This window comes from Equus przewalskii, chromosome 25 (genome assembly GCF_037783145.1).
Source record: "Equus przewalskii isolate Varuska chromosome 25, EquPr2, whole genome shotgun sequence".
Taxonomy (NCBI): domain Eukaryota; kingdom Metazoa; phylum Chordata; class Mammalia; order Perissodactyla; family Equidae; genus Equus; species Equus przewalskii.
In genome coordinates, this window is record NC_091855.1 from 555,116 (window position 1) to 580,004 (window position 24,889).

Sequence of the window (24,889 nt, forward strand, 5' to 3'; positions counted from 1 at the left end):
TTCATCGATGTCCTACTTGTAAATCATCCATTTAACAAATACTGTAAGATTTACCTGTCTTCATATGTCATTTAATCATATGTGCATTTATTTTCAATAATGCACAATGGAAAAAGAAATATTTAGCAATATTAATACTGTGTTGGAGTCTCCCAAAGCTTTCTATGCTTCCTAAAATATTTTTTAAGACAAGAAATAGAAGTAAATACTACCCAAAAATTAACCTCTCTCTTCCTGGGTTTCATAAAAACCAGGAGATGCTACAAGGAAATCATTCTCCTGTTTTGTTACTTCAGGAAATAAAATATATTCAGGAAATGAGAAAAGCAGAAAGAGTTTACCCATAGATGACCCTTGACCCATAGGCAATGACGGTTAGCATTCTATTTCTTTTAACTCCTTTTAAATCCTATTTTGTCTCTAAACTATACTTCACTGCTTTCAAATCAGTATTGGATACCGACATGAGACTACCTCCCCATAGGTTTTCTTGGTTTTTATGAAATCTCTAAATTTGTAGAGGGGAAAAAAGTCATTTCTTAATTAAACGTACATCAGATTCAAAGGTTTAATAGTTCCCATTGTCAACATTCTTAACTATGCCTTTCTGCCCTTCCTTTCTCCCAGCAAGCCCAAAGAATAATAAAATTTCAAAACTAGGTTGTGGTCACACCAGTTCATTTTATAGAAGACCAAAATATTATTGTATCTATTATTGTCTCTACAATACCATCTTCTCAAGTTCTTTAAATTGCTCATTGTCACAGGCTGGGTTCCCCGGGAAGCAAAGAGATCAGAATGCAAGAGGTTTATGAGGGAGCGCTCTTGAGATCAACTGCTGTAGGGGCAAGAAGGTACAGGATTGGGCAGAGGAGGACGTGAGGCGTGGATGCCTCAGCCCACCCTGCAGGGGAGCTGAAGCTGGGATGATACTTTAGAGTAGTCAAGAGGGGGACAGGTCCTTGTAGCTCATCTCTAGTCAACAAGTACAGGCCACCTGGGAAACAGGGCAGAAACGTGGGTGAAGGGTCTATCTTCACCTGAGGCCCTTCTCACAGGGGATGATAGCTGCGGGGGGGTCTGCACTTCTGATGACTAGAGGAGTTCATTCTTCAGTCCTTCAGAGGGATTGGGCAGCACATCACAGCACATTTTAAAAACTACATAAATCCCTTAACCTAACATCTGGTCTTGACCGCCCTTCTCCTATGGTTAAATGGAAGAACATAAGCTTTGGAGAAAAGAGGGAAATATGCTTACACAAAATAACTCCTCTGAGCCTCGGTTCCTTTGTCTATAAAATGGGCAGTATAGTACATCTTCTGTAGAGTTACTGTGATCACGAAATATTGTTTGCAAAGGGGTCGTCATGTAGTAGTCTTCAATAAACGGAAATGCTCTGTCTTTTTGATTTTGGAAAGGCTCTTGTTCTACTCAAGCAGTTTCCTTCCATTTGGTCTTCAAAGAGTTTTCTCAGGCCTCATGATTCTAGAGTCCAATAGCCCAGGAACACTCTTTCTAGTTGTAGGAGACACTGATGGCTGCCTTCCCATTTATTCCCTGTTTCGCATCCCCTACTGACTCCTATTGATCTGCAGATGGGCAAGTGGCATCAGTTGGCCCAACCAAAGGGAAAGACAAAGCTCTGATTACCACCTACAGCCATCTTATGACCCTGAAAGGACCCAGCCTTGGAGAAGCCGACACCGAGTGTCGCACCGAGTGTGACCAAGTGAACTGCAAACCGAATGTGGACCTTGATGCCATCACTGAGCTGTTGATAGTAAAGTGCCTCGAATCATCCTGATAACTTATTGTTAAGCCAGTTTGAGTTCACTTTACTGCTACTTAACCGCCAAAAGCTTTCTGAACGATTCAGTAGTACATCTTATTAAACCTACCACAGAGGAAAACCATGTTTACAGACTCTGTCTCATTCTCATCTACTTTATCCTCGAGGGCAAATATTATTTTATGTTGCATATTGTTATTTTGTACTCACCTCTGGTACATGTTCCTGGCTCTGCACCCTTAGTAAACCCTAACTTCTATATATATTTCTTTGTTCTGCATGTCTTGTTTGAATTATGCATTGACAGACTTAATGATTAAAAGCCACCTTAATCTCGGGTAAGACTAGGCATTCTGGGAACATTCCTCACACAGCCTCCCAACTGCTCACATGGACTTGATAATAAACACAATCTCCCCCACAAGCCGAACACACATTCCTTTGACAACAGAAGTGGATGCGTTTTCTTTTCTTGTTTGCAAACCCCTAATCTTGAGGGGTTATCCATCAAGTTCCTGCTTGTTTGGTCAACACCTGCAACCCTCAACCCATTTGCTGACAGAAACAACTGGACCCAGGTCTGGTCACAAACTTTAGCTACTCCGAGTCTTTTTGGTGCTCCGTTATTCTGACGGTCCTGTCTTCTACAATTTCATAGGTAAGAGTCTTATAAAAGAACATTTCAAACCCATTGTGATTGATATAATTCTCTTCAAAGGAAGAAGGCATTTCCTTCAAAGGTTGTCAGTTATGTAAAAGGAAAAATGAAAAAGGCAAAACTTTAATGGGCACCTCTAATAATTTGACCGTTTGAAACAGCAGCATGTAAACTGAGTTCAGAATCCAGAAAGCTCATCTAAAGAAACGCAGTACACCTGGAAAATGCAGCCTGCAAAGCTGCTCAACACCAATAAATTTAAGAGTTCAAACGAAGAATAGCGTATGAAAGGATGTAAATATTTCTGTCAAAGTTTAACATATTTTGATTAAACTGAAGAATGTTCATAAGCTGTGAACATACTTAGGTTTAAGCTTAAAGTTTTGTTTTGTTTTTTTAAAGATTGTCAGCAGTTGTTATGTCAGTTGCCAACGTTTTTTTTTCTTTCGCTATTTCTCCCCAAATCCCCCCGTTATGTAGTTGTATATTTTTAGTTGTGGTCCTTCTAGTTGTGGCACATGGGACACCGCCTCAGCGTGGCCTGATGAGCGGTGCCATGTCTGAACGAGTGAAACCCTGGGCCACCGCAGAGTAGTGCACAAACTTAACCCCTCGGCCATGGGGCCGGCCCTAAGCTTAAAACATTTTAAACAAGAGAGGCTAGGCACAGTGCATTTTTATTCTGCATAAAGTAAAAAATATCCCCACTTCCCCTGAAAAAACAGTATCATATCTAAAACACACGATAGTAAATATTAACTATTAGGACATTAGATAACACTATATACATGAACATTAATCCATAATTTTTAACTTTTCAGTATTCGAAGAATACACTGCAGCATGGAGATTATGAAAAAAACGTTTTGCTTTTTGTAATTCATAGTTCTTCTGGTTGATTTCCATTAGGAGGCACTCGAGGTGAAAAGGAAATTAAGCCCCCACCAAAGGAAGCGTGTCTGGCATGCTCCTGTCACCTCTCCTCCACCTGCGTGAAGGGATCACTGCACCCAGGGCGTGGCTAGAGAACAAAGTCAGAGAAGTCACTAAAGTAACACTCAAGTTTCACCAACTTAGTCTGCAACATTGCAAGTTAATAGTGGATTAATTAATAACATAAATAACATTTTTGTACCTAATAAAATTATTAATATAATGATTATGCTACTTTCCAGCAGATATAATGTCAAAACTATAGCTTTTTTCATTGAAAGGGTGATTAACATGTAAATGGACTCAGCAGCACATGCAGGTTGAATAAAACTGAGGCCACATCTTAAGCCACTTATGTAGAGTCCACAAATCCTAACCCATAGAGCAGCACTCAAGGTGCCTTTTACTAGTCGGATCCTGTGGGATCCTTTCCTCTGTTCCCCCTCAAGCCCCAGTTCAGGCTCAAATGATGCCATGGAGCAAGTCATAATTTGGGTGTGAAATGGACAGGGGGACCAACAAAAAATATATCAAAAAATCAAAATTCTAATATATACAGAAGTAGAAAAGAATTCACAGGGACAGTAAATTATAAGGTACTAAGATTTATCAGCAAGATAATGTATAGATAACTGTGAAGTACTTGTAGTCATATTACTAATATATAAAAAACAGAACATTATGATTCATTAGCTTCCAGATTTACTTATAAGATTACATATTATCAGAACATATCATTCTGAGTTCAGATCTAGGAACAAGATGAAGTCAGATTTCTATAAATAGGCCTTATGCTGAAATGCCTGACCCTCCGGTCTCAGCCTGCGTTTAAAAGCAGCTGGAACCAAGAAGGACCAGAGTGTGGGTCACAGTAACATACTTCCTTATGCCCCGGAGACACCCAGCCACCCAGAAGCCTGAACACCAAGAAGGCATCTTTGAGAGCCAATGAAAGCCAAGATAACAGAGGTCCTGAAGGAGCTGGTGGCTTCAGGAAGCCAAGCATTGGCCAGGCTTCATGAGGTTAACAACAGTTGCTGCTGTTTGATCCTACACTTGCTGTAATGAATTGTTGATATTCTGAAATCAAAGATCAACAAACCAAGGCCATTCCCTGAACCATTTTAGCAATTGCCCTGGAAAATTTCAAGGTAAGGCTGTACACCGGAGTTGTCAGCTGGGCTACACATTAAAATGACCTGGCAAAGGTCTACCCCAGGTCGCTGAACTAAACCACGTGGAAGAGCAGAAAACCAGGGCAGCAAACACTCAGTGTGCAAGAGAGCACTGATGCATCATGCCCGTGCCAGTGGCCCTGAACACGAGGCAGACGCTTTGCCTGAGAGGGGCAGAGGGTGGATGAGGGAAATGGAACCCTGAAGTTACAACATGCTTTAGGAACATAACACTTTCATATCCCTCTCCTCATAAGAGATTAAATGTGTGCAACTGTGCCTGGACATGAGGCAACACGGGAGTGATGAGAGCATCCACAGGAAGCCCGCCCAGAGGGCTAATGCTGGAGCTGGAGTTAGAGGCAAGAGGTCACCAAAAGTAAAGGCTGGGGGCTTCCAAATAAAATAGAACATAAATAGAGTAATCTAAGCAAATTAGAACAAAAACAGCCAATGACAACTGAAGCTAGGCTAGACATGGTGTCCCCAAGCGCATGCTTCAGATGGACGGAAACCTTGCCTTATACTTTTCTGCATCGCTTAGAAACACCTGCATAACCCAGGCCACATGTTAGATATTCAAGTACTCAACCGACTCGTCACAGCACATTTGACACATAAGTCACATAAGGAAATACACCTTCAGAGTTTACTACTAAAACAAACTATATTTTAAAGTATGTTAACATGAAATTTTGTTCCCATTTTGATAAAAACGAATAACAAATGGATTTCAGAGTAAAGAAATAACAAGATGTAAATTTTAAACTGCATTTCAATTAAAAACTGAGTAATATTCATTTTATAAAACAAATCTAGAATATAAAAGATCTTTTCAGATTAAGTTGGAAAACTTACTGAATCAAGAAGATGGCATTCAGTCATGAGATTTTTATTATCAAATACTGCTGAAAAAAAAGAATTTTTAACTTTTTAAATATTCTCACAGTCAAGGGTTATTAGAAATGGACGAAGCTTTGAAAGATATGAGAAGTTCCATATATCAAATGCTAAAACAAAAATGTAGGTCATCTCATGATATAACAGTTTTTCAATGTCGTTAAAGATTTCTTAGTAAAATCCTCATCCTTCATTTCAGTATAAAAAGGGTCTCCTACAAACAAATCTCATGCTTGTAATATTAAAGGTGCCCAAAAGACTCCCAATGAAGAGCACAGCTGGAGAACATGAAATGTCCGGCCAAGGTGATGTTTATTTTGCGTTAGGCCCCAGCCAGAAGAGCACCCCAGAGCAGCAGAAGAGAGGAGGCAAAACCATCACACGCTATATTATAATAAAAACACAAGAGCCCTTTCCTAATGCATGACAATTGCAACAAAGTAGGTAGAAGTAGGCATTAGGGAAGAAAAATTGGTCATTTTGAAGAAAGGTTTGAGGATGTGTGTTGAAAAGGAGGAGAACTAAAAAAACTTCAGGGAATTTCTCTAATTGAGTCTTCGCAAACAATGAAGGATCCCAAATAGTTTGGTCTAATGTAAAATGCTACTTATATCCAACATGGATTAGTATCTGCTGTTGATTTTTTTTTTTTTGGTGAGGAAGATGGCCGCTGAGCCAACGTCTGTAGCAATCTTCCTCTATTTTGTATATGAGATACCACTGCAGCATGGCTTGATGAAAAGTGTGTAGGTCTGTGCCCAGGATTCAAACCGGCAAACCCTGGGCCACTGAAGAGTAGTGCACAAGCCCGGCCACTATGCCACCAGGAAGGCCTGGTGCCTGTTGTCGATTTTTAATAGGTCTACCACAACTGGGCTCTACCTCAGCTGATTTCATTGGATTATTATAAAATTAGCACATTTACTGTGTTTCAAAAAGATCTGGGCAAAAGTTTTGATACAAATGAAAATAAAACCAAACCCACCTTCCCTAAGCATCATTTTTTAAGCACAGCCAGAGAAGTGTGATGGTTTGGTGACTAAGCTTCCTTTGCTGCTGAAATTCTCATCCAGCCTGCCACCAACCTGAAGAAAATCACCTCACTCCTCATGCTCATCATCTCCCTTCCCTCTTGGGACCCTGTGACCTTCCTCCCAGGACCGTGGGGTTAGGGGCTAATAACAGAAGTGAAGTCACTTAGAAAACACAGAAAAGCAACTTTAGGAGATATGTCACTTCAGGTAATCTAATCCCATCCATCAAACGAAATCTGCAAGTGTTTGGTGGTGAGGATGTGGTCTATTTTCCAGAAATCACAGACAGCTTATATCGCTTCCTGTGAAAACTTTTACACCTCCTGTACAAGCTCCCATCCAACCCAAGTACTTTTCTTAAGTAGTCTCAGCAGAAAAACTAACCTGAGGACGATTTAACGGGACTTTCTATTCTAAAAGATCCAGCGTCAAACGCTATAAGATCAACTTCCTTCGGCACCGCAGAGCCCAAGGCCTCAGCCTGCTCTCCTGGCTGCATTCTCTCTCTCACTGCCTTCTTCACAGTAGTGAGGTGACCCCCATCTGCGATCCCAGCATCGTCCTGTTTTGGTCCACTTGCTATACCTGAAACAACTTTTTCCTACAAAGAGAAATTATGACATTTACTAAAGTGACTCATTACCATCTTATAAGAAAAATAAATAAAGCATACCTAAAATATTTCACACATGTGTCTTATGCTTATCAAGTTCCTAGTATGTGCTAAACAGGCTGGGGGTCAAAGGTAAAGGACAAAGTTCCTGCCCTCAAGGAGTTAGTTGTGGTTGTGGTTTAATGTAAACAAAGATAGGACCCTTCAACATGTCTAAAAACTGATGGAAAAGAGAGAACAAGGCTAACTGATGGAATGAGAGGTCAATAAATAAGAGGTCTGGGGGAATGGTCCTAAGTACAGATAAAAGATTAGTTTGATTTTAACTGTTCAGTAGTCTTAACGGTGGCCTATAAAATAATGCAGGAGAGAAACACTGGTGGTAAGGGGCAGAATTACAAGGCTCTGATATAACGCTATCTTGACACAGCCGTTATCTGAGTCACTGATGGTGTTATGTTCCCAGGACTAAGCACCCGATAAGAAATGCCCACAGGAGGTCCAAATGTCCCAGCATCCTTCTTGTTTAATAGACTTGAAATTCATTCAATCAATCTCGTCACTGTCCTCAGGACTTTTGTCATTAGTAAGACATTACTAATGTCTTACTAAGACATTACTTCATTAGTAAAATAAGGAGACTTCATTAGTAAAACAATCCTACAATAATCCTTTAATACTCTAACATCTTAAACTCCTAAGATAGAATTCAAAACAGAGTTTTTATTTGGATTACATAGCATAATAAAGTAGCAGTTCAGAAACCTGATTTTACAACCACAGGCTTTTTCTAAAATCTAAAAGAAAAAGTGGCAGGGCTCCAAGGTGGCTTGAGAAGTAGCAATCTGAACCAAAAGCTTGGAGTTAAAATATTTTAGGAAAAAATTACTACAAATAGATAAGAATGGAATCTATCATGTCAACAAAGCCAATTTTACAGAGAAAATAGGAAATTTTACATGATAAAATTTGGGAAGAGAGAGAGTCTAAGAGTCATTGTTCCTCTTTTCTCCTTAAAAAGTTCTTTCATTTTGAAATACATCACGCACAAGAGTATAGAAAGCAGAGAGATGGCATAGCCTGTGGGTTAAGAACATGGGTTCTGGAGTGAGAAACCCAGCTCCACCCTGGGCACATGCTCAAGTCTTCCTGGCCTCAGATTCCCCACCCGGGGATAACGGCACCCACCTCACAGGACTGTTGTGAGGATTAACTGAGTCAATGTGTGTGAGGGCCTGGGAAGCATAGTTGGCACATTATATAAATTATGTATTACTGCTATTATTACTACAAAACAATGTATAGGTAACAGTTTAAAGAATAAAACACACAGGTACATACCGCTACTTAGCAGCTCAGAAGCTCTCAGGGGGACCAAATTCAATCTCAACCCCACCTCCCCGCCCAGAAATAACCATCCTGAATTTTGTGTTGACTTTTCCTCACTCTTTCAAGACAATCAGGACATTGTAAGTAATAGAGGACACGTTTTGTGAAATGATGAAAAACCTGAAGCTAAATGTTTCTCTTTTTTTTTCTACTTTTATCTCCCCAAACCCTCCCTTTACACAGTTGTATATCTTAGTTGCACATCCTTCTAGTTGTGGGATGTGGGACGCCACCTCAACGTGGCCTGACGAGCAGTGCCATGTCGGTGCCCAGGATCTGAACCCCGTGCCACCGCAGCAGAGCCACGCAAACTTAACCACTCGGCTAAATGTTTCTAAAGCTTAAATTCATTAAAGTAAAACAGTCTATATTAGAAATCCACAAATTTGCCTGAAACACATCTTTGCTCGTATTGCTAGCTTTCTCCCATCCACAAGTATGGTCAGATTGTTGAATTTCTGGTGCAGGTCCTGTATCTGTTAATAAATAAAGCACAAGATTATCAGATTAATGCTAACCATATTAAATTTACAAACTAATCCACAAAAGCTTCAAACAAATTGACAACAACTTGGACTGGTCACATAAAATTAGACTGTCATTTTAAATTTAGTATTCAAATCAATTCTTATATGGTAAAATTGTTCATTGTTATTTTATGTTATAAACCTCAAAAATCTAATAAAGGATGTCATATGTGAATAACTCTCCCAAACTATTTTGATGACTAAAATGGTAGGAGAGATATCCTAAATTATACAGTGTGAACACAATCTCTCTCCCTTTTGTGTTTTTTTGAGTTTTTTTTTTTTACAGTTTATTTATCCCTTCTCCTACTGAGGAGCATATTCCTTGCTTTCAAGTCTTGGCAATTATGAACGGTGCTGCTATAAACATCTGTGTGCACATTTTTGTGTGGACACGGGTTTTCAGCTCATTTGGGTAAACACCAAGGAGTGTGACTGCAAGATCTCATGGTAAGACTGTTTAGTTTTGTAAGAAACTGCCAAACTGTCTTCCAAAGTGGCTGCACCATTTTGCATCCCCACCAGTGATGAATGAGCGCTCCTGTTGCTCCACATCCTCACCAGCATCCGGTGTTGTCAGCGGTTTGGATCTTTGCCATTCTAACAGGTGTGTACTGGTGTCTCATTGTACTTTTAACCAGCAATTCTCTAAGGGCATATGATGTTGAGCATCTTATCTCTTCATACACTTACTTGCCGTCCATCTGTCTTCTTTGATTAAGTGTCTGTCTGTTCAGTTCTTTTGTCCATTTTTTAAATCAGGTTGCCTGTTTTATCATTGTTGAGTTTTAAGAGTTCTTTGTATATTTTAGAAAACAGTCCTTTATCAGATAGGTCTTTTGCAAAATTTTCCCCTAGTCGGTAGCTTGCCTTCTCTTTCTCTTGACACAATCTCATTGTATTTTCATTTTTATTTTTTTGGTGAGGAAGATCGGCCCTAACATCTGTTACCAATCCTCTTCTTTTTTTGCTTGAGGAAGACTGGCCCTGAGCTAACATCTGTGCCAGTCTTCCTCTATTTTGTACATGGGTCACCACCACAGCATGGCTTGATGAGTGGTGTAGGTCCATGCCTGGGATCAGAACCTGCAAACCCTGGGCCAATGAAGTGGAGTGTGCCAAATTTAACCACTATACCACTGGGCTGACCCTGACACAATCTCATTTTAAAGGATTCAAATAATACACATACTAGCAGGATGGGAATATATGATCCCCATCCTTCTGGTATTTCCAGTCTCCTCAAAGTGGTAACCACTGTCAACAGTTGGGTAAATATGCTTTGAGCCTCCATACTATGCATTTATACAAATAGGTACTCTCAATCTTCCTCTCTCAAAAAAATTCAAATGTCAAAAATACTCAGGATTACACTTATGACCAATTGATTTTCAACAAAAGTGCCAATGCAATTCAATGAGGAAAAGATAGTTTTTTCCAACAAACAGTACTGGGAAAAGTGGATATCTGCAAGAAAAATACGAATTTGGGCTCTTTCCTACACCATACACAAAAATGAACTCCAGAGCCAGCCCTGATAGCCTAGTGGTCAAAGTTCAGTATGCTCTGCTTCGGCAGCCCAAGTTTGGTTCCAGGGTGTGGAACCACACGACTTGCCTAGCAGTAGCCATGCTGTGGTGGCAGCTCACACAGAAGGACTAGTAGGACTTACAACTAGAATACACAATTATATACTGGGGCTTTGGGGAGGAAAAAAAAAGAGAGGAAGACTGGCAACAGATTTGCTCAGGGCAAATCTTCCTAGCAAAAAATAATTAATCACAACTTAATTTTTTAAAAAAATGAACTCTGAATGTTCACAGACCTAAGTGAAAGAGATAAAGCTGTTAGAAGTAAACATAAGATAAAATCTTTGTGACCTATGGTTAGGCAAAAAGAGTTCTTGGAAATAATGCCAAAATCACAACATTAAAAAAAATTGATAAACTGAACTTCATCAAAATTAAAAACATCTGCATTTCAAAAGATACCATTAAGAAAATTAAAGAACAAGCCACAAATTGGGAGGAAATATTTGCAACTATTTCTGATAAAGGACTTGTATCCAGAATATACAAAGAACACTTACAACTCAATAATAAAAAGACAAACCCAATTAAAAATGGGCAAAAAGATTTGAATAGATATTTCACTGAAGACGACATATGAATGTCTAATAAGCACATGAAAAGATGCTGATCATCATTACTCATTAGGGAAAAGCAAATCAGATCTACAATAAGACAGTTCACACCCCACAGGATGGCGATACTAAGAGAGACAGGAGCAAGCACTGGTGAGGACGCGGCGCAACAGGAGCTCTCACACACCCCTGGTGGGCACGTGAAAGGGTGTAATAACTTTGGAAAGCAGTTTGGCAATTTCTTAAAAAGTTAAACACAAATTTACCACATGATCCAGCCATATCTTCCCAAGTGAAAGAAAACATGCCCACATGAAGATTTGTAAGTGAATATTCATAGATTATTCGTAATCACCAAATAGTGGAAACAACCTATATGTCTGTCAACTGGAGAATAAAGACTGATGTCTCCATGAACCACTACTCAGCCATTAAAGGAACAAAGAACAGGTATGTGCTGCAACACGGAGGAACCACAGAGACACCATGCCGAGGGAAAGAAGCCACATACAAAAGACCACATATTGGGTGATTCTACTTAGAATGAAACGTTCAGAAAAAGCAAATCTACAGAGACAGTAAGGAGACTCGTGGTTGCTTGGGACTGGGTGTGGCAATGGCAACTGACTGAAAACAGGCAAGAGGCATCTTTCTGTGGTAATGAAAATGTTCTAAGTTTGGATTGTAGCGACGGTTGCACAACTCTGTAAATTTACTAAAAATCATTGACTTTTATACTTAGAACGGGCAAATTTTATAATATGTAGATTATTTATCCTCAGTACAGCCCTTTAAAATAAATAAAAGCCCCAGGAGCCAACTTGAAGAGGCTCCCACTGGCCAAAGCTGGGAAATGAGCATCAATAAAGATAATGACTGTAAATGATGCCAACATAAATACTTTTAAATCCATAAAATAATTATGATACTAAGAAAGACAAAATTAATTGGTCACCATTGAAGGATGCTAGTGAAACAACTCATTATTATGTCAACTGGTCATAAAGTAATGCTGACATTATTATGACTCCATAAACACTATTCACTTCTGGGCCATATAATTACAGAATATTGTGTTTCTTCACATTTTTCTCTAGACTTAATCATTGCCTTGCTTTTTGTTTGCTTAGTTTTTTAATGTATCTATCATCAATTTGCCTCTAAACTCTGCACAGTATGTATAAATCACCTCTTAATACAACTAGAAAAGCAAACCACTTTGGTATTCTATTCTGTTCAGCCTCAGAGACAGTGTCTTGCTGAGCCCCAGCCTCCTGCTCCAGTCTGAACGGCTGCTACCTGAGCCCGCTGCCCACCCTCTTTACTCACCTCAGCCACAATTCCCTTAGACTTTTTGGGGATCTGTCCCACCTCCTCCCACTTTCTTGGCTTACTCCCTCATTTTTGTGAGGGCCGTTCTCAGGTTCCTGAGAAAGGATGCATGGGAGGTAAAATTTCCGTGTGTATCTGAAACATGCCTTTCCAACCTCAAGCATGATTGGCTGGGTATACAACGCCAGGCTGAGTGTTGTTTTCCCCAAGAAGTTTGAGGGCACTGTTCTCCCAGCTTTCGATGTCGCTGTTGAGAAATCTAAGGCTATTCTGATTCTTGACCCTTTGTATGAAACTTGTTTTTGCTCTCTGGAAGTTTCTAGATGTTTCTCTTCATCCCAAGAGTTGTACAATTATATTTAATTGTGCATTGGTGTGCGTCTACTCTGACTCACAGTGCTAGGCACTCAATGGGCTCCTTCAATCTAGAATTCAGGTCCTCCAGTTCTGGGAAAAATGTGAAACTATTTCATTGATCATTTCCTCTCCACTATTTTTTCTGTTCTCTTTTTCCGGAATCCTTATTATTTGGATATTATACTTCTAGACTGGTCCCCTTAATATTCTTATCTAGTCTCTCCTATCTTCTCTCTCTTTTTGTCCTAATTTGTGGGAGATCTCAGCTTCATATTCCATCTTTCTACTGAATCTTACATTTCTGCTCTTATAGTTTTTAACTTCAAAGAGCTCTTTTGTCATTCTCTGAATATTCTTTTTTTCATAGCTGTTCTTATTTGGCAGAAAAAATGCCTGGTCTCTTTGAGCATATTAACACTTGCTTTTAAAGTTCTTTCTCCTGGATCAGCCCATGGCCTCATCTAAACAGCTTCTTTCCTGTGCTGCTGTGGCACCTTCTTCCAGGTTTCGGGTTGTCTGCAAATGTCTCATGGTTGTTGGCCACTGGTTCTTGAAACAGTATTTTATATGCTTATTTCTAAAATAAGCTCAAAACGCTAGAAACTGGCATCTCCTCCCAACCTTCACTGATCTTCCTAGTAACGGCCTCTATCAGCACTTTCTACACCAGATTGGAATGAGGGCTATGTCTGACACTGATAAAACTATAAACTCCTCTGGGGTAGAGAATGTGCCTTATTTGTCAGCTCCTCATACAACTCCTGGCACACAGCAGGGAAAATAACTGCTGGATGGACCCAGCTACTGAAGACTCGTCCTCATTTTTATCGCACGTGGAATCATCACAGACTAGGCAACAGCTGAATAGAATCTCAATTTCCAACCCATTTAGAAATTACCCTGACAGTATGCGGGAGGAGGGGACAGCAGCCATAAAATTTAGACAGTGCTTTACAGTTTGTAAAGGGGCTAATATCTCATTTAATATTACAGATACCTAAGCAGCCTCTACTACTCCCATTTTACTACTGTTACCTCGCTTCCAAAAACATGCGACTCGAAAGTTAAGCCATTCCAAGTCCTGACCACATACCTGAAGGCTGGCCATGTCCCAGAATCCACCTAGGTCTGCACAGGTGGTATCCTTTTCGCCTCATTGGTATTCCAAATCGTCCACCAGTTCTTCAAACGGTTTGAATATTTCTGCCTTAAGGAGTCTTTTTTGACCAACTGCAAGGGGAATAAGATCTTCTGCTAAGGGAAAGATGAGACTTTTAAAAGGTAGAGAACAAAACGGGACCTTGATTGCAAGTCAGCCAGCTGATAAGACGACCTCACGCCAAATAAACTGGAGCTTCCAGAATCAAACTCTTACCTTAAAGCAAAACAAAAAAACATCGGCTACAAAACTTTGTCATACAAATACTGAGCATTAACTGTCTGCTTCTGTTCCCACTAAAACGTAGCAATATTCATTCTCATATATGTTGCTACATAGTAAACAGCATTCTGCTCACCTTGGATTTTATAAGAATTCAACCTCAAACAACTCACTGTACATCAGCATCTAAGGCCTTCACTCAGCACACAAATGATTTTTTCTAAAAAGCTTCTCCAAATAAGATTAAGGAAATATCAGAAAATTTGTTCCATATTTATTTAGGTCATTTTCATTCAGAAAATATTTTGCATAACTAAACAATACTAGATATAGATGTCACTCAAAAAGTCATAAAAAAATCTAACAATAAAATAGGCAGACGTTTAACTCCCAGGAATGATGGCTAACATTCTAATTACTTACACCTTATAAGTCATCTACCATTTTAGCACAGAGATACTAGGGAACATATGTTGAGAAATGAAAATTCTTGCTATTTTGAATAACAAAACTATAAAGTTCGGCAACACTAGATTTTTGTTTCAGATAAATGTAAACATATTAAAATAAACAATGCAGAGCCAGCCTGGTGGCCAAGTGGTTGGGTCCATGCACTCTCCTTCAGCGGCCCAGGGTTCACTGGTTCAGATCCTGGGCACAGACCTACACACAGCTCATCAGGCCATGCCGTGCTGGCATCCCACACAGAAGAACTAGAATGACCTACAACTAGGATATACAACTGTATGTCAGGGCTTTGGGGAGAGGGGAAAAAAAAGAGGAAGATTGGCAACAGATGTTAGCTCAGGGCCGATCTTCCAAAATAAATAAATAAATAAATAAATAAAATAAGCTAAGGCAAAAAACATAAATGTTCCCTCACCTTTGTTTGGAATATATCCTTCAAACTTCCTTTCCCACTCAAGGCAGTCGGTCAATATTAATTCCTCACTTTCATATTGGAGAATCTTCCTAAAATTATGACATATGTTTCAGTTTTACAAATGTTTCTCATACTAATATCTAAGTATTAGCAATATGACACTTATACAATAGTAATTTTCCAGAGCTGATGCTTATTTTATGAGCTGTGATATATTAAAATCCATAAATACAAGTTGATATCCTATATATGTCCATCTTTCTACACCTAAAACTTATGTGGATGGTTAATGCCAAGAACCACTTTTCCAGCTAATATTTCTAGTTCTTTCTGTTCTTATTTTTCAGAGGCTGAAGAGAAAGAACCAGACATGCCTGAGTTCTGTCTTTAGTTCTGGTATTGCCCATGGAACTAAGACCAACCCAACTGCCAAGAGTAAGTTGAAGCTAAACCCTGTAAGTCTGGAATTACAGTGTCAGGGCCTCACAGATTCTAATTAGTAGGCTTTGCTTGTCCAAGTGCAGTAGTTCTCAACACGGGTCAATTTGGCCCCCCAGGGGACATCTGGCAATGTCTAGAGCATCTTTGTCACAAACCACAGGAGTGCTACTGGTCTGGGATGTTACACAACATCCTGCAATGCAGAGGACGGCCCCACAACAAGAATTATCCAATATGAATGTCAGTAGTGCCAGCTGAGAGACCCTGGCCCAAGATAAATTGAATCTGTCTCTTTATAAAAAGCATCTTAGTAGGAGAAACTGAGGATAGTTTTTTTCTGAGAAGAAAATTTAGCTGTTTATATCTAATGAGATCTTAATGAGAAACGAGACTTGGCTTAGATCCGACATTATTTAGTTGGGTAAATTGCTTATTATCTCAATGTCTCAGTCCAACAACACAGTGGACTAGCTCATCTCTAAAATCTCTTACCATCATAAAACCTTATGTTCTACAAACAACTGAAGTGGCTCTGAAATATACTCATTCACAATAGAACAAATGAGTATTAAAACTATAGGAAGATAATATTTCTCCTCTATTTGATTGTCAAAGCCCAAAAAAGTGGTTAGTACTGCATTGGAAAAGGTGTGAGAATCTTGTTGCTACATGCACTCAAGAACACAGTATGTCATCACATCCTGTGTGATGTGGAGCTTTGGGGCCTTTCTCCAGATGCAGTCCTCTGATCTGTGTCCAAGGCATTTAGGTGACATGGCATTTAGCTTCCCAAACAGGAACTCTAATTTTCAGTCTTCATAGTTGGAGAAACATAATCCTATCTCATGATTTAGGGGGCCAAGGAGCCTCTAACCATCTCCCTCTATCCTTCTTTTATAAAATAAACATTAACTTAGTTTTTTTGTTTGAAAAAGAAAAGGTATGAGAAAATAGGAACTCCCATATTTTGCTGGAGGGAATGTAAATTGGGGTCTTTATATATTTGCACAGGAGAGGATTGAAAAGCATCCAAGCTTGTTCTTTGCAGGCTTGACAGTAATACTACCAGACTGAACTCAATGTAAACAACCAGAACAGGGACCTACTAAGTAAATCGTGGTGTATCCATACAATTGGATACTGTGCGGCCATTAAAACACACACACAAAAAACAGCATGAGAGAGTTCTCAAAGGACTAAAATGGAATATCTCCTACATTTAACATTAAATGAAAACAGAATAGTATGCTACTGTTTACATTAAAAAATGTTTATCTACATATGCATTATGTATCTCTGGAAGAATTCACAAAAAATGAATAACACTTGCCTCTATGGAAGGTTCGAACTGTAGGGTTGGGAGCAGAGTTGAAAAAAAGGCTTCCCACTTGTACCTCTTTCTATCTTTTAAGTTAGGAACCACATGAATATACTAGCCATTGAAAAAAACTTTTAACTTAAAAGATAAATAAAAATCACTCAATGTCAGTTTCCTCCTAATTCATCTACGTATTATATTAAGGTTAAAATAGTTTAATTTTGGTTTTAACTGTCTAGATATTAATACAAAATGCTTACACTGGGAACAAACGCACAGACCTGAAACACAGCACATGTCGCTGCTGAGATGTCTGATCCTCATTTATTTCAAGTGATGGGACTTCTTTTATTGGAAAGCCATGTAAATTTTCAGTAGTAGTTTCATTCTTATTTAAGACACGATCTATAGATTAAAGAAAACATTACATATACATTTCAAAGCAGCAACTCCTAAAATGACATCCCCCCCAAGACAAATTTCTTAAATCCTTCAATTTTTTCAACATTGAAATTTAAAATTTTATTTCTGCCTCAATGATTTCATTCATCAGATTTCCTTTTAAAGTGTTTCTCAATGTTCTTCATCTCTTCAAATTTACATTTAGGTTCCCCTCTCAGTCTGTAGTCCTCATTCCAGCTCTGTCTCCAGATAGCCCTCCCCATGCTTTTCTGTCTCTTCTGACCCTGAGATCACACCCTGAGCTACACGGTGAGCCATATGGTGAAAAGGGCTCGAAACAATCTCTGATAAATCATTACTCAGAGAAACAAGTAAAAAATTCATTAAAATACCATATCTGTGCTCCCAACTGTCAGAGAACTCAAAGGACACCGTAATTCATCGGAATCCTGATGTACTGAAGTTTTCCTTTTGCGTGCCAACATTTCTTTTGTTACTTCTGGAACCTCACCACTAAACAAGAGCAAAAATTCACTTCATGAAACAGGAACCCCATACATCTCATTGAAGGATTTCAAAATTATGTTGTTTTTTAAAAACATGGGATAAAATAGAAATATGTTTCTGTTTTTTAAAACGTGTCTAATCTGGAGGGAAAAACCATAAACACCTCCAGTGGGAAGGCCCGTCTCTGCTCCCTGCGATGAGATCCACAGATGCAAAGACCTCTCAACATTAATTACGCACTGAGGAGCCTCAGATGCCGCTGAGCAGTTCCCAATCTGCCGCCAGCCAGCCTTTGGAAAGCAACCTTGCCATTTCTTTTAAAGATTCAAACTGATTTTTTCTCCCCACCTTACAAGTTAATCATTTTGTCTTTTGAGATAGTTTTTATAAAGTAACACTCAGTAAAAAAAAACACAAACAAAAAAATCCAAACCATGTCTGAACTACAGTATAGCAATTCCTTCTTTCTAAAAAATTATTTCTGTGTTACAGTTAAGTCACTTCTTAAAAGCAAAAAAAAAGCAAATTGAATCATGAAAATAATAATGCACAGAAAATATCAAACCTGTCAAATACATTATTGTAGCCTTCTGAAAAATTTTTTGGAAATGTCAAATTTTCATGATTTATAATGAACATAGTTTACTAAATAAATAACTTAAAAAGCACAGGCCAAATCTAAGAAAGGCATTAGTTATCCATCTCAGCAAGGAATTCATTAATAATATTTATTCTTACACTTCTGTTTTTAAAGAGATGCAGCTGTAACTAGGTGTCAAAGTAGCGGTACTTGTTGGAGTCCTAGCTGTTACGTCATAGCTCTTCAGACCATCTGGCGGCTGAAACAGAAAATCTACTCGTGTGAAGGATGGCCTCCTTTTCATTTCTGCAGGATCTGCCTTAGGTAACTTTAGGCTCCATCTGGATCCCTTCCGTTTGTCACACTGGTTTGTGATTCCAAAGTATTTTCTTCACTATCAACTTTAAAAGAAATGACCTGGATGTGAATAAACAGAATAGAGTGAGAATCTCTCTTCTGGGGATACATTCGACCAATTTTTTAGGCCCGAAAATGTGAAAGTTAAGAGATATGTCCCATGTACATAATTTAAGAAACAAAAACAATTAAATGTTTACATGGAGTCAGAAGACCAGCTACATAAACCATTGCTATGGTCCAGAAAGAGGGAGAACAAATCCATGTTAAAAAAAACTATATAATAGGTTTTAGGTATTACCGAAAATTAAAATATATGAAAACTAAGGTTGGAAAAATTCACTCACCTAACAAATACCTATCTTTTTACTTAAATTATGTTGATAATTACAAAGGTTTGAGAATCAGAAATCCAATGTTTATTGGATTACTAGTATTGACAAGGACAAAATCCTTTTTTTTAATAACTTTGGATTATTATAAATAACTTTATCATATGAGAAGAACTATTTTTCAATGTGACACAGTAAGATTAACCATGTAAAATATGAAGCATATTTTCTTTTTCAAGTCAATTTGTTATTTGGTATTTTTTTTTTACTGTAATATAATTGGCATACAACATTACATTAGTTTCAGGTATACAACATAATGATTCAATATTTGTATATCGTGCAATGATCACCCCAGTTAGTCTAGTTAACATCCATCACCATGCACAGTTACAAATTTTGTTTTCTTGTGATGAGAACTTTTAAGATCTACTCTTAGCAACTTTCAAATATACAATATTATTAACTGTAGTCACCATGCAGTACATTACATTCTCTACTTACTTATTTTATAACTGGAAGTATGTACCTTTCGACCACCTTTGCCAATTTAACCCACCCATTTCAACATAACTTTTAGAGGTTTCTATGTTTCTGAGTTTTAATGAGATACGAATTGAAAGCAGAGTATTTCTACCCGGACGAGAGTTTAAGGGTAACACTGTCCCTGAGGCCTGTGTGACTGCAAAGGTAGACACTAGCGATAATCCTTAAGGAGAAAAGCAACCTTGAGGGAGGAGCTGTGAGGCCCAGCTGCTCGCCTGTGATCACCCTGTACTGCCTTCCTTGGAGGATCTATGTCTGATTTTTGGTAAGAATATAGCCAGGTTTCTTACACTTTGGCATAACTTTTTTTTTTTTTTAAGTCTAAGGAATTGTAGCATGGATTATAAATTAAGGGATTGGGTCCTCGAAATGGTGGCTCTTTTTGAAGACTCTACCAGGCACTATGCTAGATGCTGTCAGAAGCATCAGGTGATTTAATTCTTGAAACTACACTATGTAGATATTACATGTTACAGCTGGGAGAACAAACTCATAACTTCCCCCAAGATTATATAGCCAATTGGAAGCGAGACAATAGGCAAACTCAGGCCCAGCTGAATCCAGAGTCAACGCATTTCACCCACTGCACCCATCTCCTAGCCGATGCTCACATGAAGATTTCCGTCAGCTGTGTTTTTATTTTCTCTCTTCTGTTAACCAAACTACACATTCTCTACCTATAAGGTTTTGAAGATGAGACACCTCACAAACCATAACAGTAAACCCTCTTGATGCTTCCTTGTGCTTCAAGAGGTTTTCACACACGTGGAGGTTAACCTCTTGAAGCAGTTCTGTAAGCTTAATTTCAGCTTCATGAAAATAAAAATGAGATTTTCCAAATGTCTAGAAATAAAAAGATATTTATTCTCTACCTTGCCTGGTTCTTCTTCGATCTTTTTGGCAGGGCTTCCCTGATTGGGTACTTTTCTTTCTGTTTTATTATCTAAAATAAAAATGACATATCAGATCCATTTTGACTAGATAGAAAGTTCTGCATTAAAAGTAATAGGTAAGGAGCCGGTCCAGCGGCATAGCCACTGAGTTCATACACTCCACCTCAGTGGCCCGGGGTTTGCTGGTTCAGATCCTGGGCATGGACCTATGCACTGCTTATCAAGCCATGCTGTGGCAGGTGTCCCACATATAAACTAGAGGAAGATGGGCACAGATGTTAGCTCAAGGCCAATCTTCCTCAAAAAAATTAAAAAGTACTAGGTAATTTGGGAAAGAAAAAAAGGCAACAATACGAATCTATGCCTTAAAGGATTTTATGATTAAAAGTCATTTTAAAATATCCTATTTAAATACAATAAAAACAGATATAACTTCCTGCCAAGTATAGGATATCTGTTTTCAAAACAAAAGGCGCTAAAGTATTTTACCTTTTGCCTCTGACTACCAAATGCATATTTATTATAGAAAATCAGGAAAAGCAAAGCACAAAAACAGTGCAAAAAAATCACCCCAGAGGGGCTGGCCCCGCTGCGCCGTAATTAAGTTCACGCTTCTGCTTTGGCAGCCCAGGGCTCAGATCCCGGTGCGGACCCACCCACTGCTTGTCAAAACCATGCTGTGGCGGGTGTCCCACATATAAAGCAGAGGAAGATGGGCACGGATGATAGCTCCGAGCCACTCTTCCTCAGCAAGAAAGAGGAGGATTAGCGGCAGATGTTAGCTCAGGGCTAATCTTCCTCAAAAAATAAATAAATAAAAATCACTCAAGATGACCTTATTCAGAAATCATCACTGCTGACACTTCAGGGTATGCTTTTCCAGTTTTTTTCCTATGTTCACATATTCACATACATATTTTAGAGTTGTGATCATACTGTTCAGAATTTGACCTGTTTTCTTTGCCCACTTAATATATCCTGAACCATGTCATGAAGTGTCTTTCACAGGATTGTTCTTAAACGGTACACTGTATTCCACCAAACAAATGGGCTGTAATTTACTGGGACCATTAATCTTCACTTTGTGGCGCTGCCCACACCAATGCTCATACTTCACCGCCTGAGCGCCCACTGTGTGCTAAGTGGATGGTGGGGCACTGAACCTGTCTTCGGGACCTGGAATCTCCCGTTTCCTCCTCGCCTACTCAAAGAAGTACACGATGACTTTAAAAACTGAACACGAAAAACCTCAGGGGCCAGAGCATTCTACTTCAGCCACTGATGAAGGAACAGTTCTCACCACGCGCTGCTCGCGTGGCCAGTGCAGCGGAGGCTGCTCCCGCGGAGGCTGCACTGGTGGCGCCTGCTGCTAACACCCCTACCTGTTTTCTCGTTGGACACTTTCTTTTCAGAAGTTTGTCTTTGACCAGATTGAGTTGCTCGAACATCACTCCTATTAACGACTATTTAAAGGATTAGGTGCTACGTGATTTAATTGCTTAATGAATCAAATTACCACATTTTCAATCTGTATTTTGACCCCTCCTCTGAAATCTGACTATTGTAAATGACCCAGCAAAAAATCCACCACCCCAAATAATATGAGATGAACAAAGTTTTCCATTATATAGATTTCCTTACAAGCTTTTTGTAGAATCCTAGAATTTTGAAAATGCTAATAGCCTAAGCTATTCAAAATAGCTGACTATAATCTTCTGAGAGTCCTTAAACATAGCAGCATGTTTTCGCTTCAAAACTTCTGAATTTTGTCTGGAAAAGTCTTCTCCTGGATAGAAAACTCTTCCCACAGTGCACTCTCCAACTTCCTTGGAGACTTCATTCAAAACGCCACCGTCTCAGCGAGGCCCCATCAGAAGCCCACCCTGTACCAGCTTCAATACTCCCCATCTGCCTTCTCTTTTTTTTTTATTTCCCGCATAATACTTATGACCATCACATACTATATATTTTTCTTTTCATTGCCTATCTCACATGTAAGCTCCATGAAAACAGGGAATGTTGCTTTATTCATTACTATGTCCTAGAGCCTAGAGGAACATGGTAGTGACTCAATTTATTGAATAAATGAAACGGAGCCTTCTCACCTGATAAAGAGACATACTATTTCCCTCCTTGCCCACTTCACTTTATTTTAGTAATCGTCCTATTAACTTTGTCCATAATTGTGTTCTGAAGACCCGTAAGTTTATCCCCCACCCTACGTGCTTTATATCCCTATCTGCATTTTATAGTGACATGGATGCATAATAGAGCCCAGTAAACAAACAGAGAGACACACCGAGTTGGTATAGATCTCATAAGGGATGTTTGGCAATGAATATTTCAAGTGAGTACTTCCTTAGCATCTAGCCAAAACTGCTCTATGTCACCATACCAATAACAGGGAGTTTGGTACTGTTAACTCTAGTAAAATAATCACTATGATTGAAGCTGATAATAGATTTAAAATGAATTTACTTACTCTGAGAAAAGGAGCACGATTCATCATTTTAGTAACACTTATCTACTATCAACTACACGCTAGTCAGCTCCATTTGGGCTTTGGCCTTTGAACTGGCAATCCATACAAGATGGAACAGCATTAAAAGAGTCAAAAGAAGATAAAGTTAAAAAAAAATGAACTGCCATAATTTACTTCCATGTCTCATTACAAAATAAAGTTTCCATTTTAAAGTTAAATTTTACCCTTAGTCATCTAACCCTTAATCATTTATGGCAAAAAGATACTTGCCAAAAAGATACTTGCTAACTTAAATTACTCTCTTTTCTGGTTCTGGTTTGATTTAAATTATGCTTAAAAGCCTCAAACCTTACTCATATTTCTCAGTGAGGACAAAGGAGAAATTTCATACTATATTTTCCAGGTATTAGAATCCTTGTTAATATGATTAACTGGAAATATTTGGAAGGGGTCGATGAAGAGACTAGAGTATTAAGATCTCTTCTCTCCTGTTTATGAAAAGATACTGCACAGCTTACTTTCTTAGCTTTGGCAGTTTGCCTTCAAATCCAATGATTATGCACTTGTCCTCTGTCCATAAGACAATGGAGACCTGATCACAAAGCATGGAAGAAATCCAGCAAGACAAGGACTGATTAAAAGTGATACGATATTTATCAACTCTAAAATTGAAGCACAATCAGACTTCTCCTCTCGATTAGGAGCCACTTGCATTTCCAAATCTCAGGGAAGATCTAGTGCTGAAGAAACGAGGCACAAAGTAAACAATATTCAGCGATTGCTATTGTCTAAGTAGAATAAAAAACTACTGGTGAATCGTATCATTTAACACAACAATGTGTGTCTTTTCCCCCTACATATAACACTTTGTAAATAGCTGTTTACAGTTTAGACCAATGACTGGTGCCTTACATACTCTTGAGAAGCCAGATTAAGTTCAGCCCCTTCCAAGAGGTCTTCTCTGATGTTCCTCCAAACAGAAACAATCTCGTCCTCCTCTAACACATACACACCATATTTTTCTGTATCTTTCCACCTTGAGCTACATTCTACTAATTTTGGTCACTTCCACGTTATCCTAAGGTCATACGCAGAGTAATCAAAGGTCTCTCAAATAAATCAATGACATTCCTGAAGCAAACAAAAACAGGTGATATCTTGAGCTTTTACGTTATTCAATTCTTATTTAAATCAGGAATGAATACACAGCCAACAAGAGACTACCTTGAAAAGAGCACATTGAAAAGAGCAAATCACCAGTGACTACCTAATTTACAAATCCAGCTGCCTGTGTTCAAGCTTCATCTCTCTTGTCTCATGGATCATTCTCTTCTTTAGATCACCCCTCCTCCAGCTTCTGTCCTGTTTTAGCTCTCCTGCCACTCTGACCTATCACTGGTACCTGACTTCTGCCCACCTGAAGGTGCACTCTAGACCTCACGCTTTCACAATGTATGTATCTTTACAGGAGTGGTCTCATTTAGCCCTACAGCTTAAACCTCCATCCATACTCCCAATATCATACCCTAAATCCACATCTCAGCATGGATCTCCGTCCAGATTTTCAAATTTTTATTCCCAACTGCCTCTTATCCAGATGGCCCAAATGAGCTTAAAAAAAGCAGAAAAGCATTATCAATATGCACCCACTTAGGCATGTTCCTTTTCCTGCCTTCCACACCTCTTTCAGCAGCAGCACAATTTATATGGTTGCTCAAACTAATTTATCTTCAGAATCATCTTATCTCCGACTCTTCAATTTCCTTCACCCCTCGCCATCTACTTGGTCCCCATCAAATTTATCTCCTAAGATTTCTCACACCTATTTCTTCCGTTAAGCCCACTGCCCCAGTCCCCTTATCCTGTCTCACCTACTCTATCACGACAGTCTCACTACAGTCTTCCTACCTATAA

The 24,889-nt window shown here is 38.9% G+C and overlaps 1 pseudogene; it reads right to left on the reverse strand.

Moving 5' to 3' along the window:
• LOC139079454 (disks large-associated protein 5-like) overlaps positions 1-21,941 on the reverse strand; it is a 37,309-nt pseudogene extending 15,368 nt beyond the window's left edge.
• Positions 21,942-24,889: the final 2,948 nt, after the last annotated feature.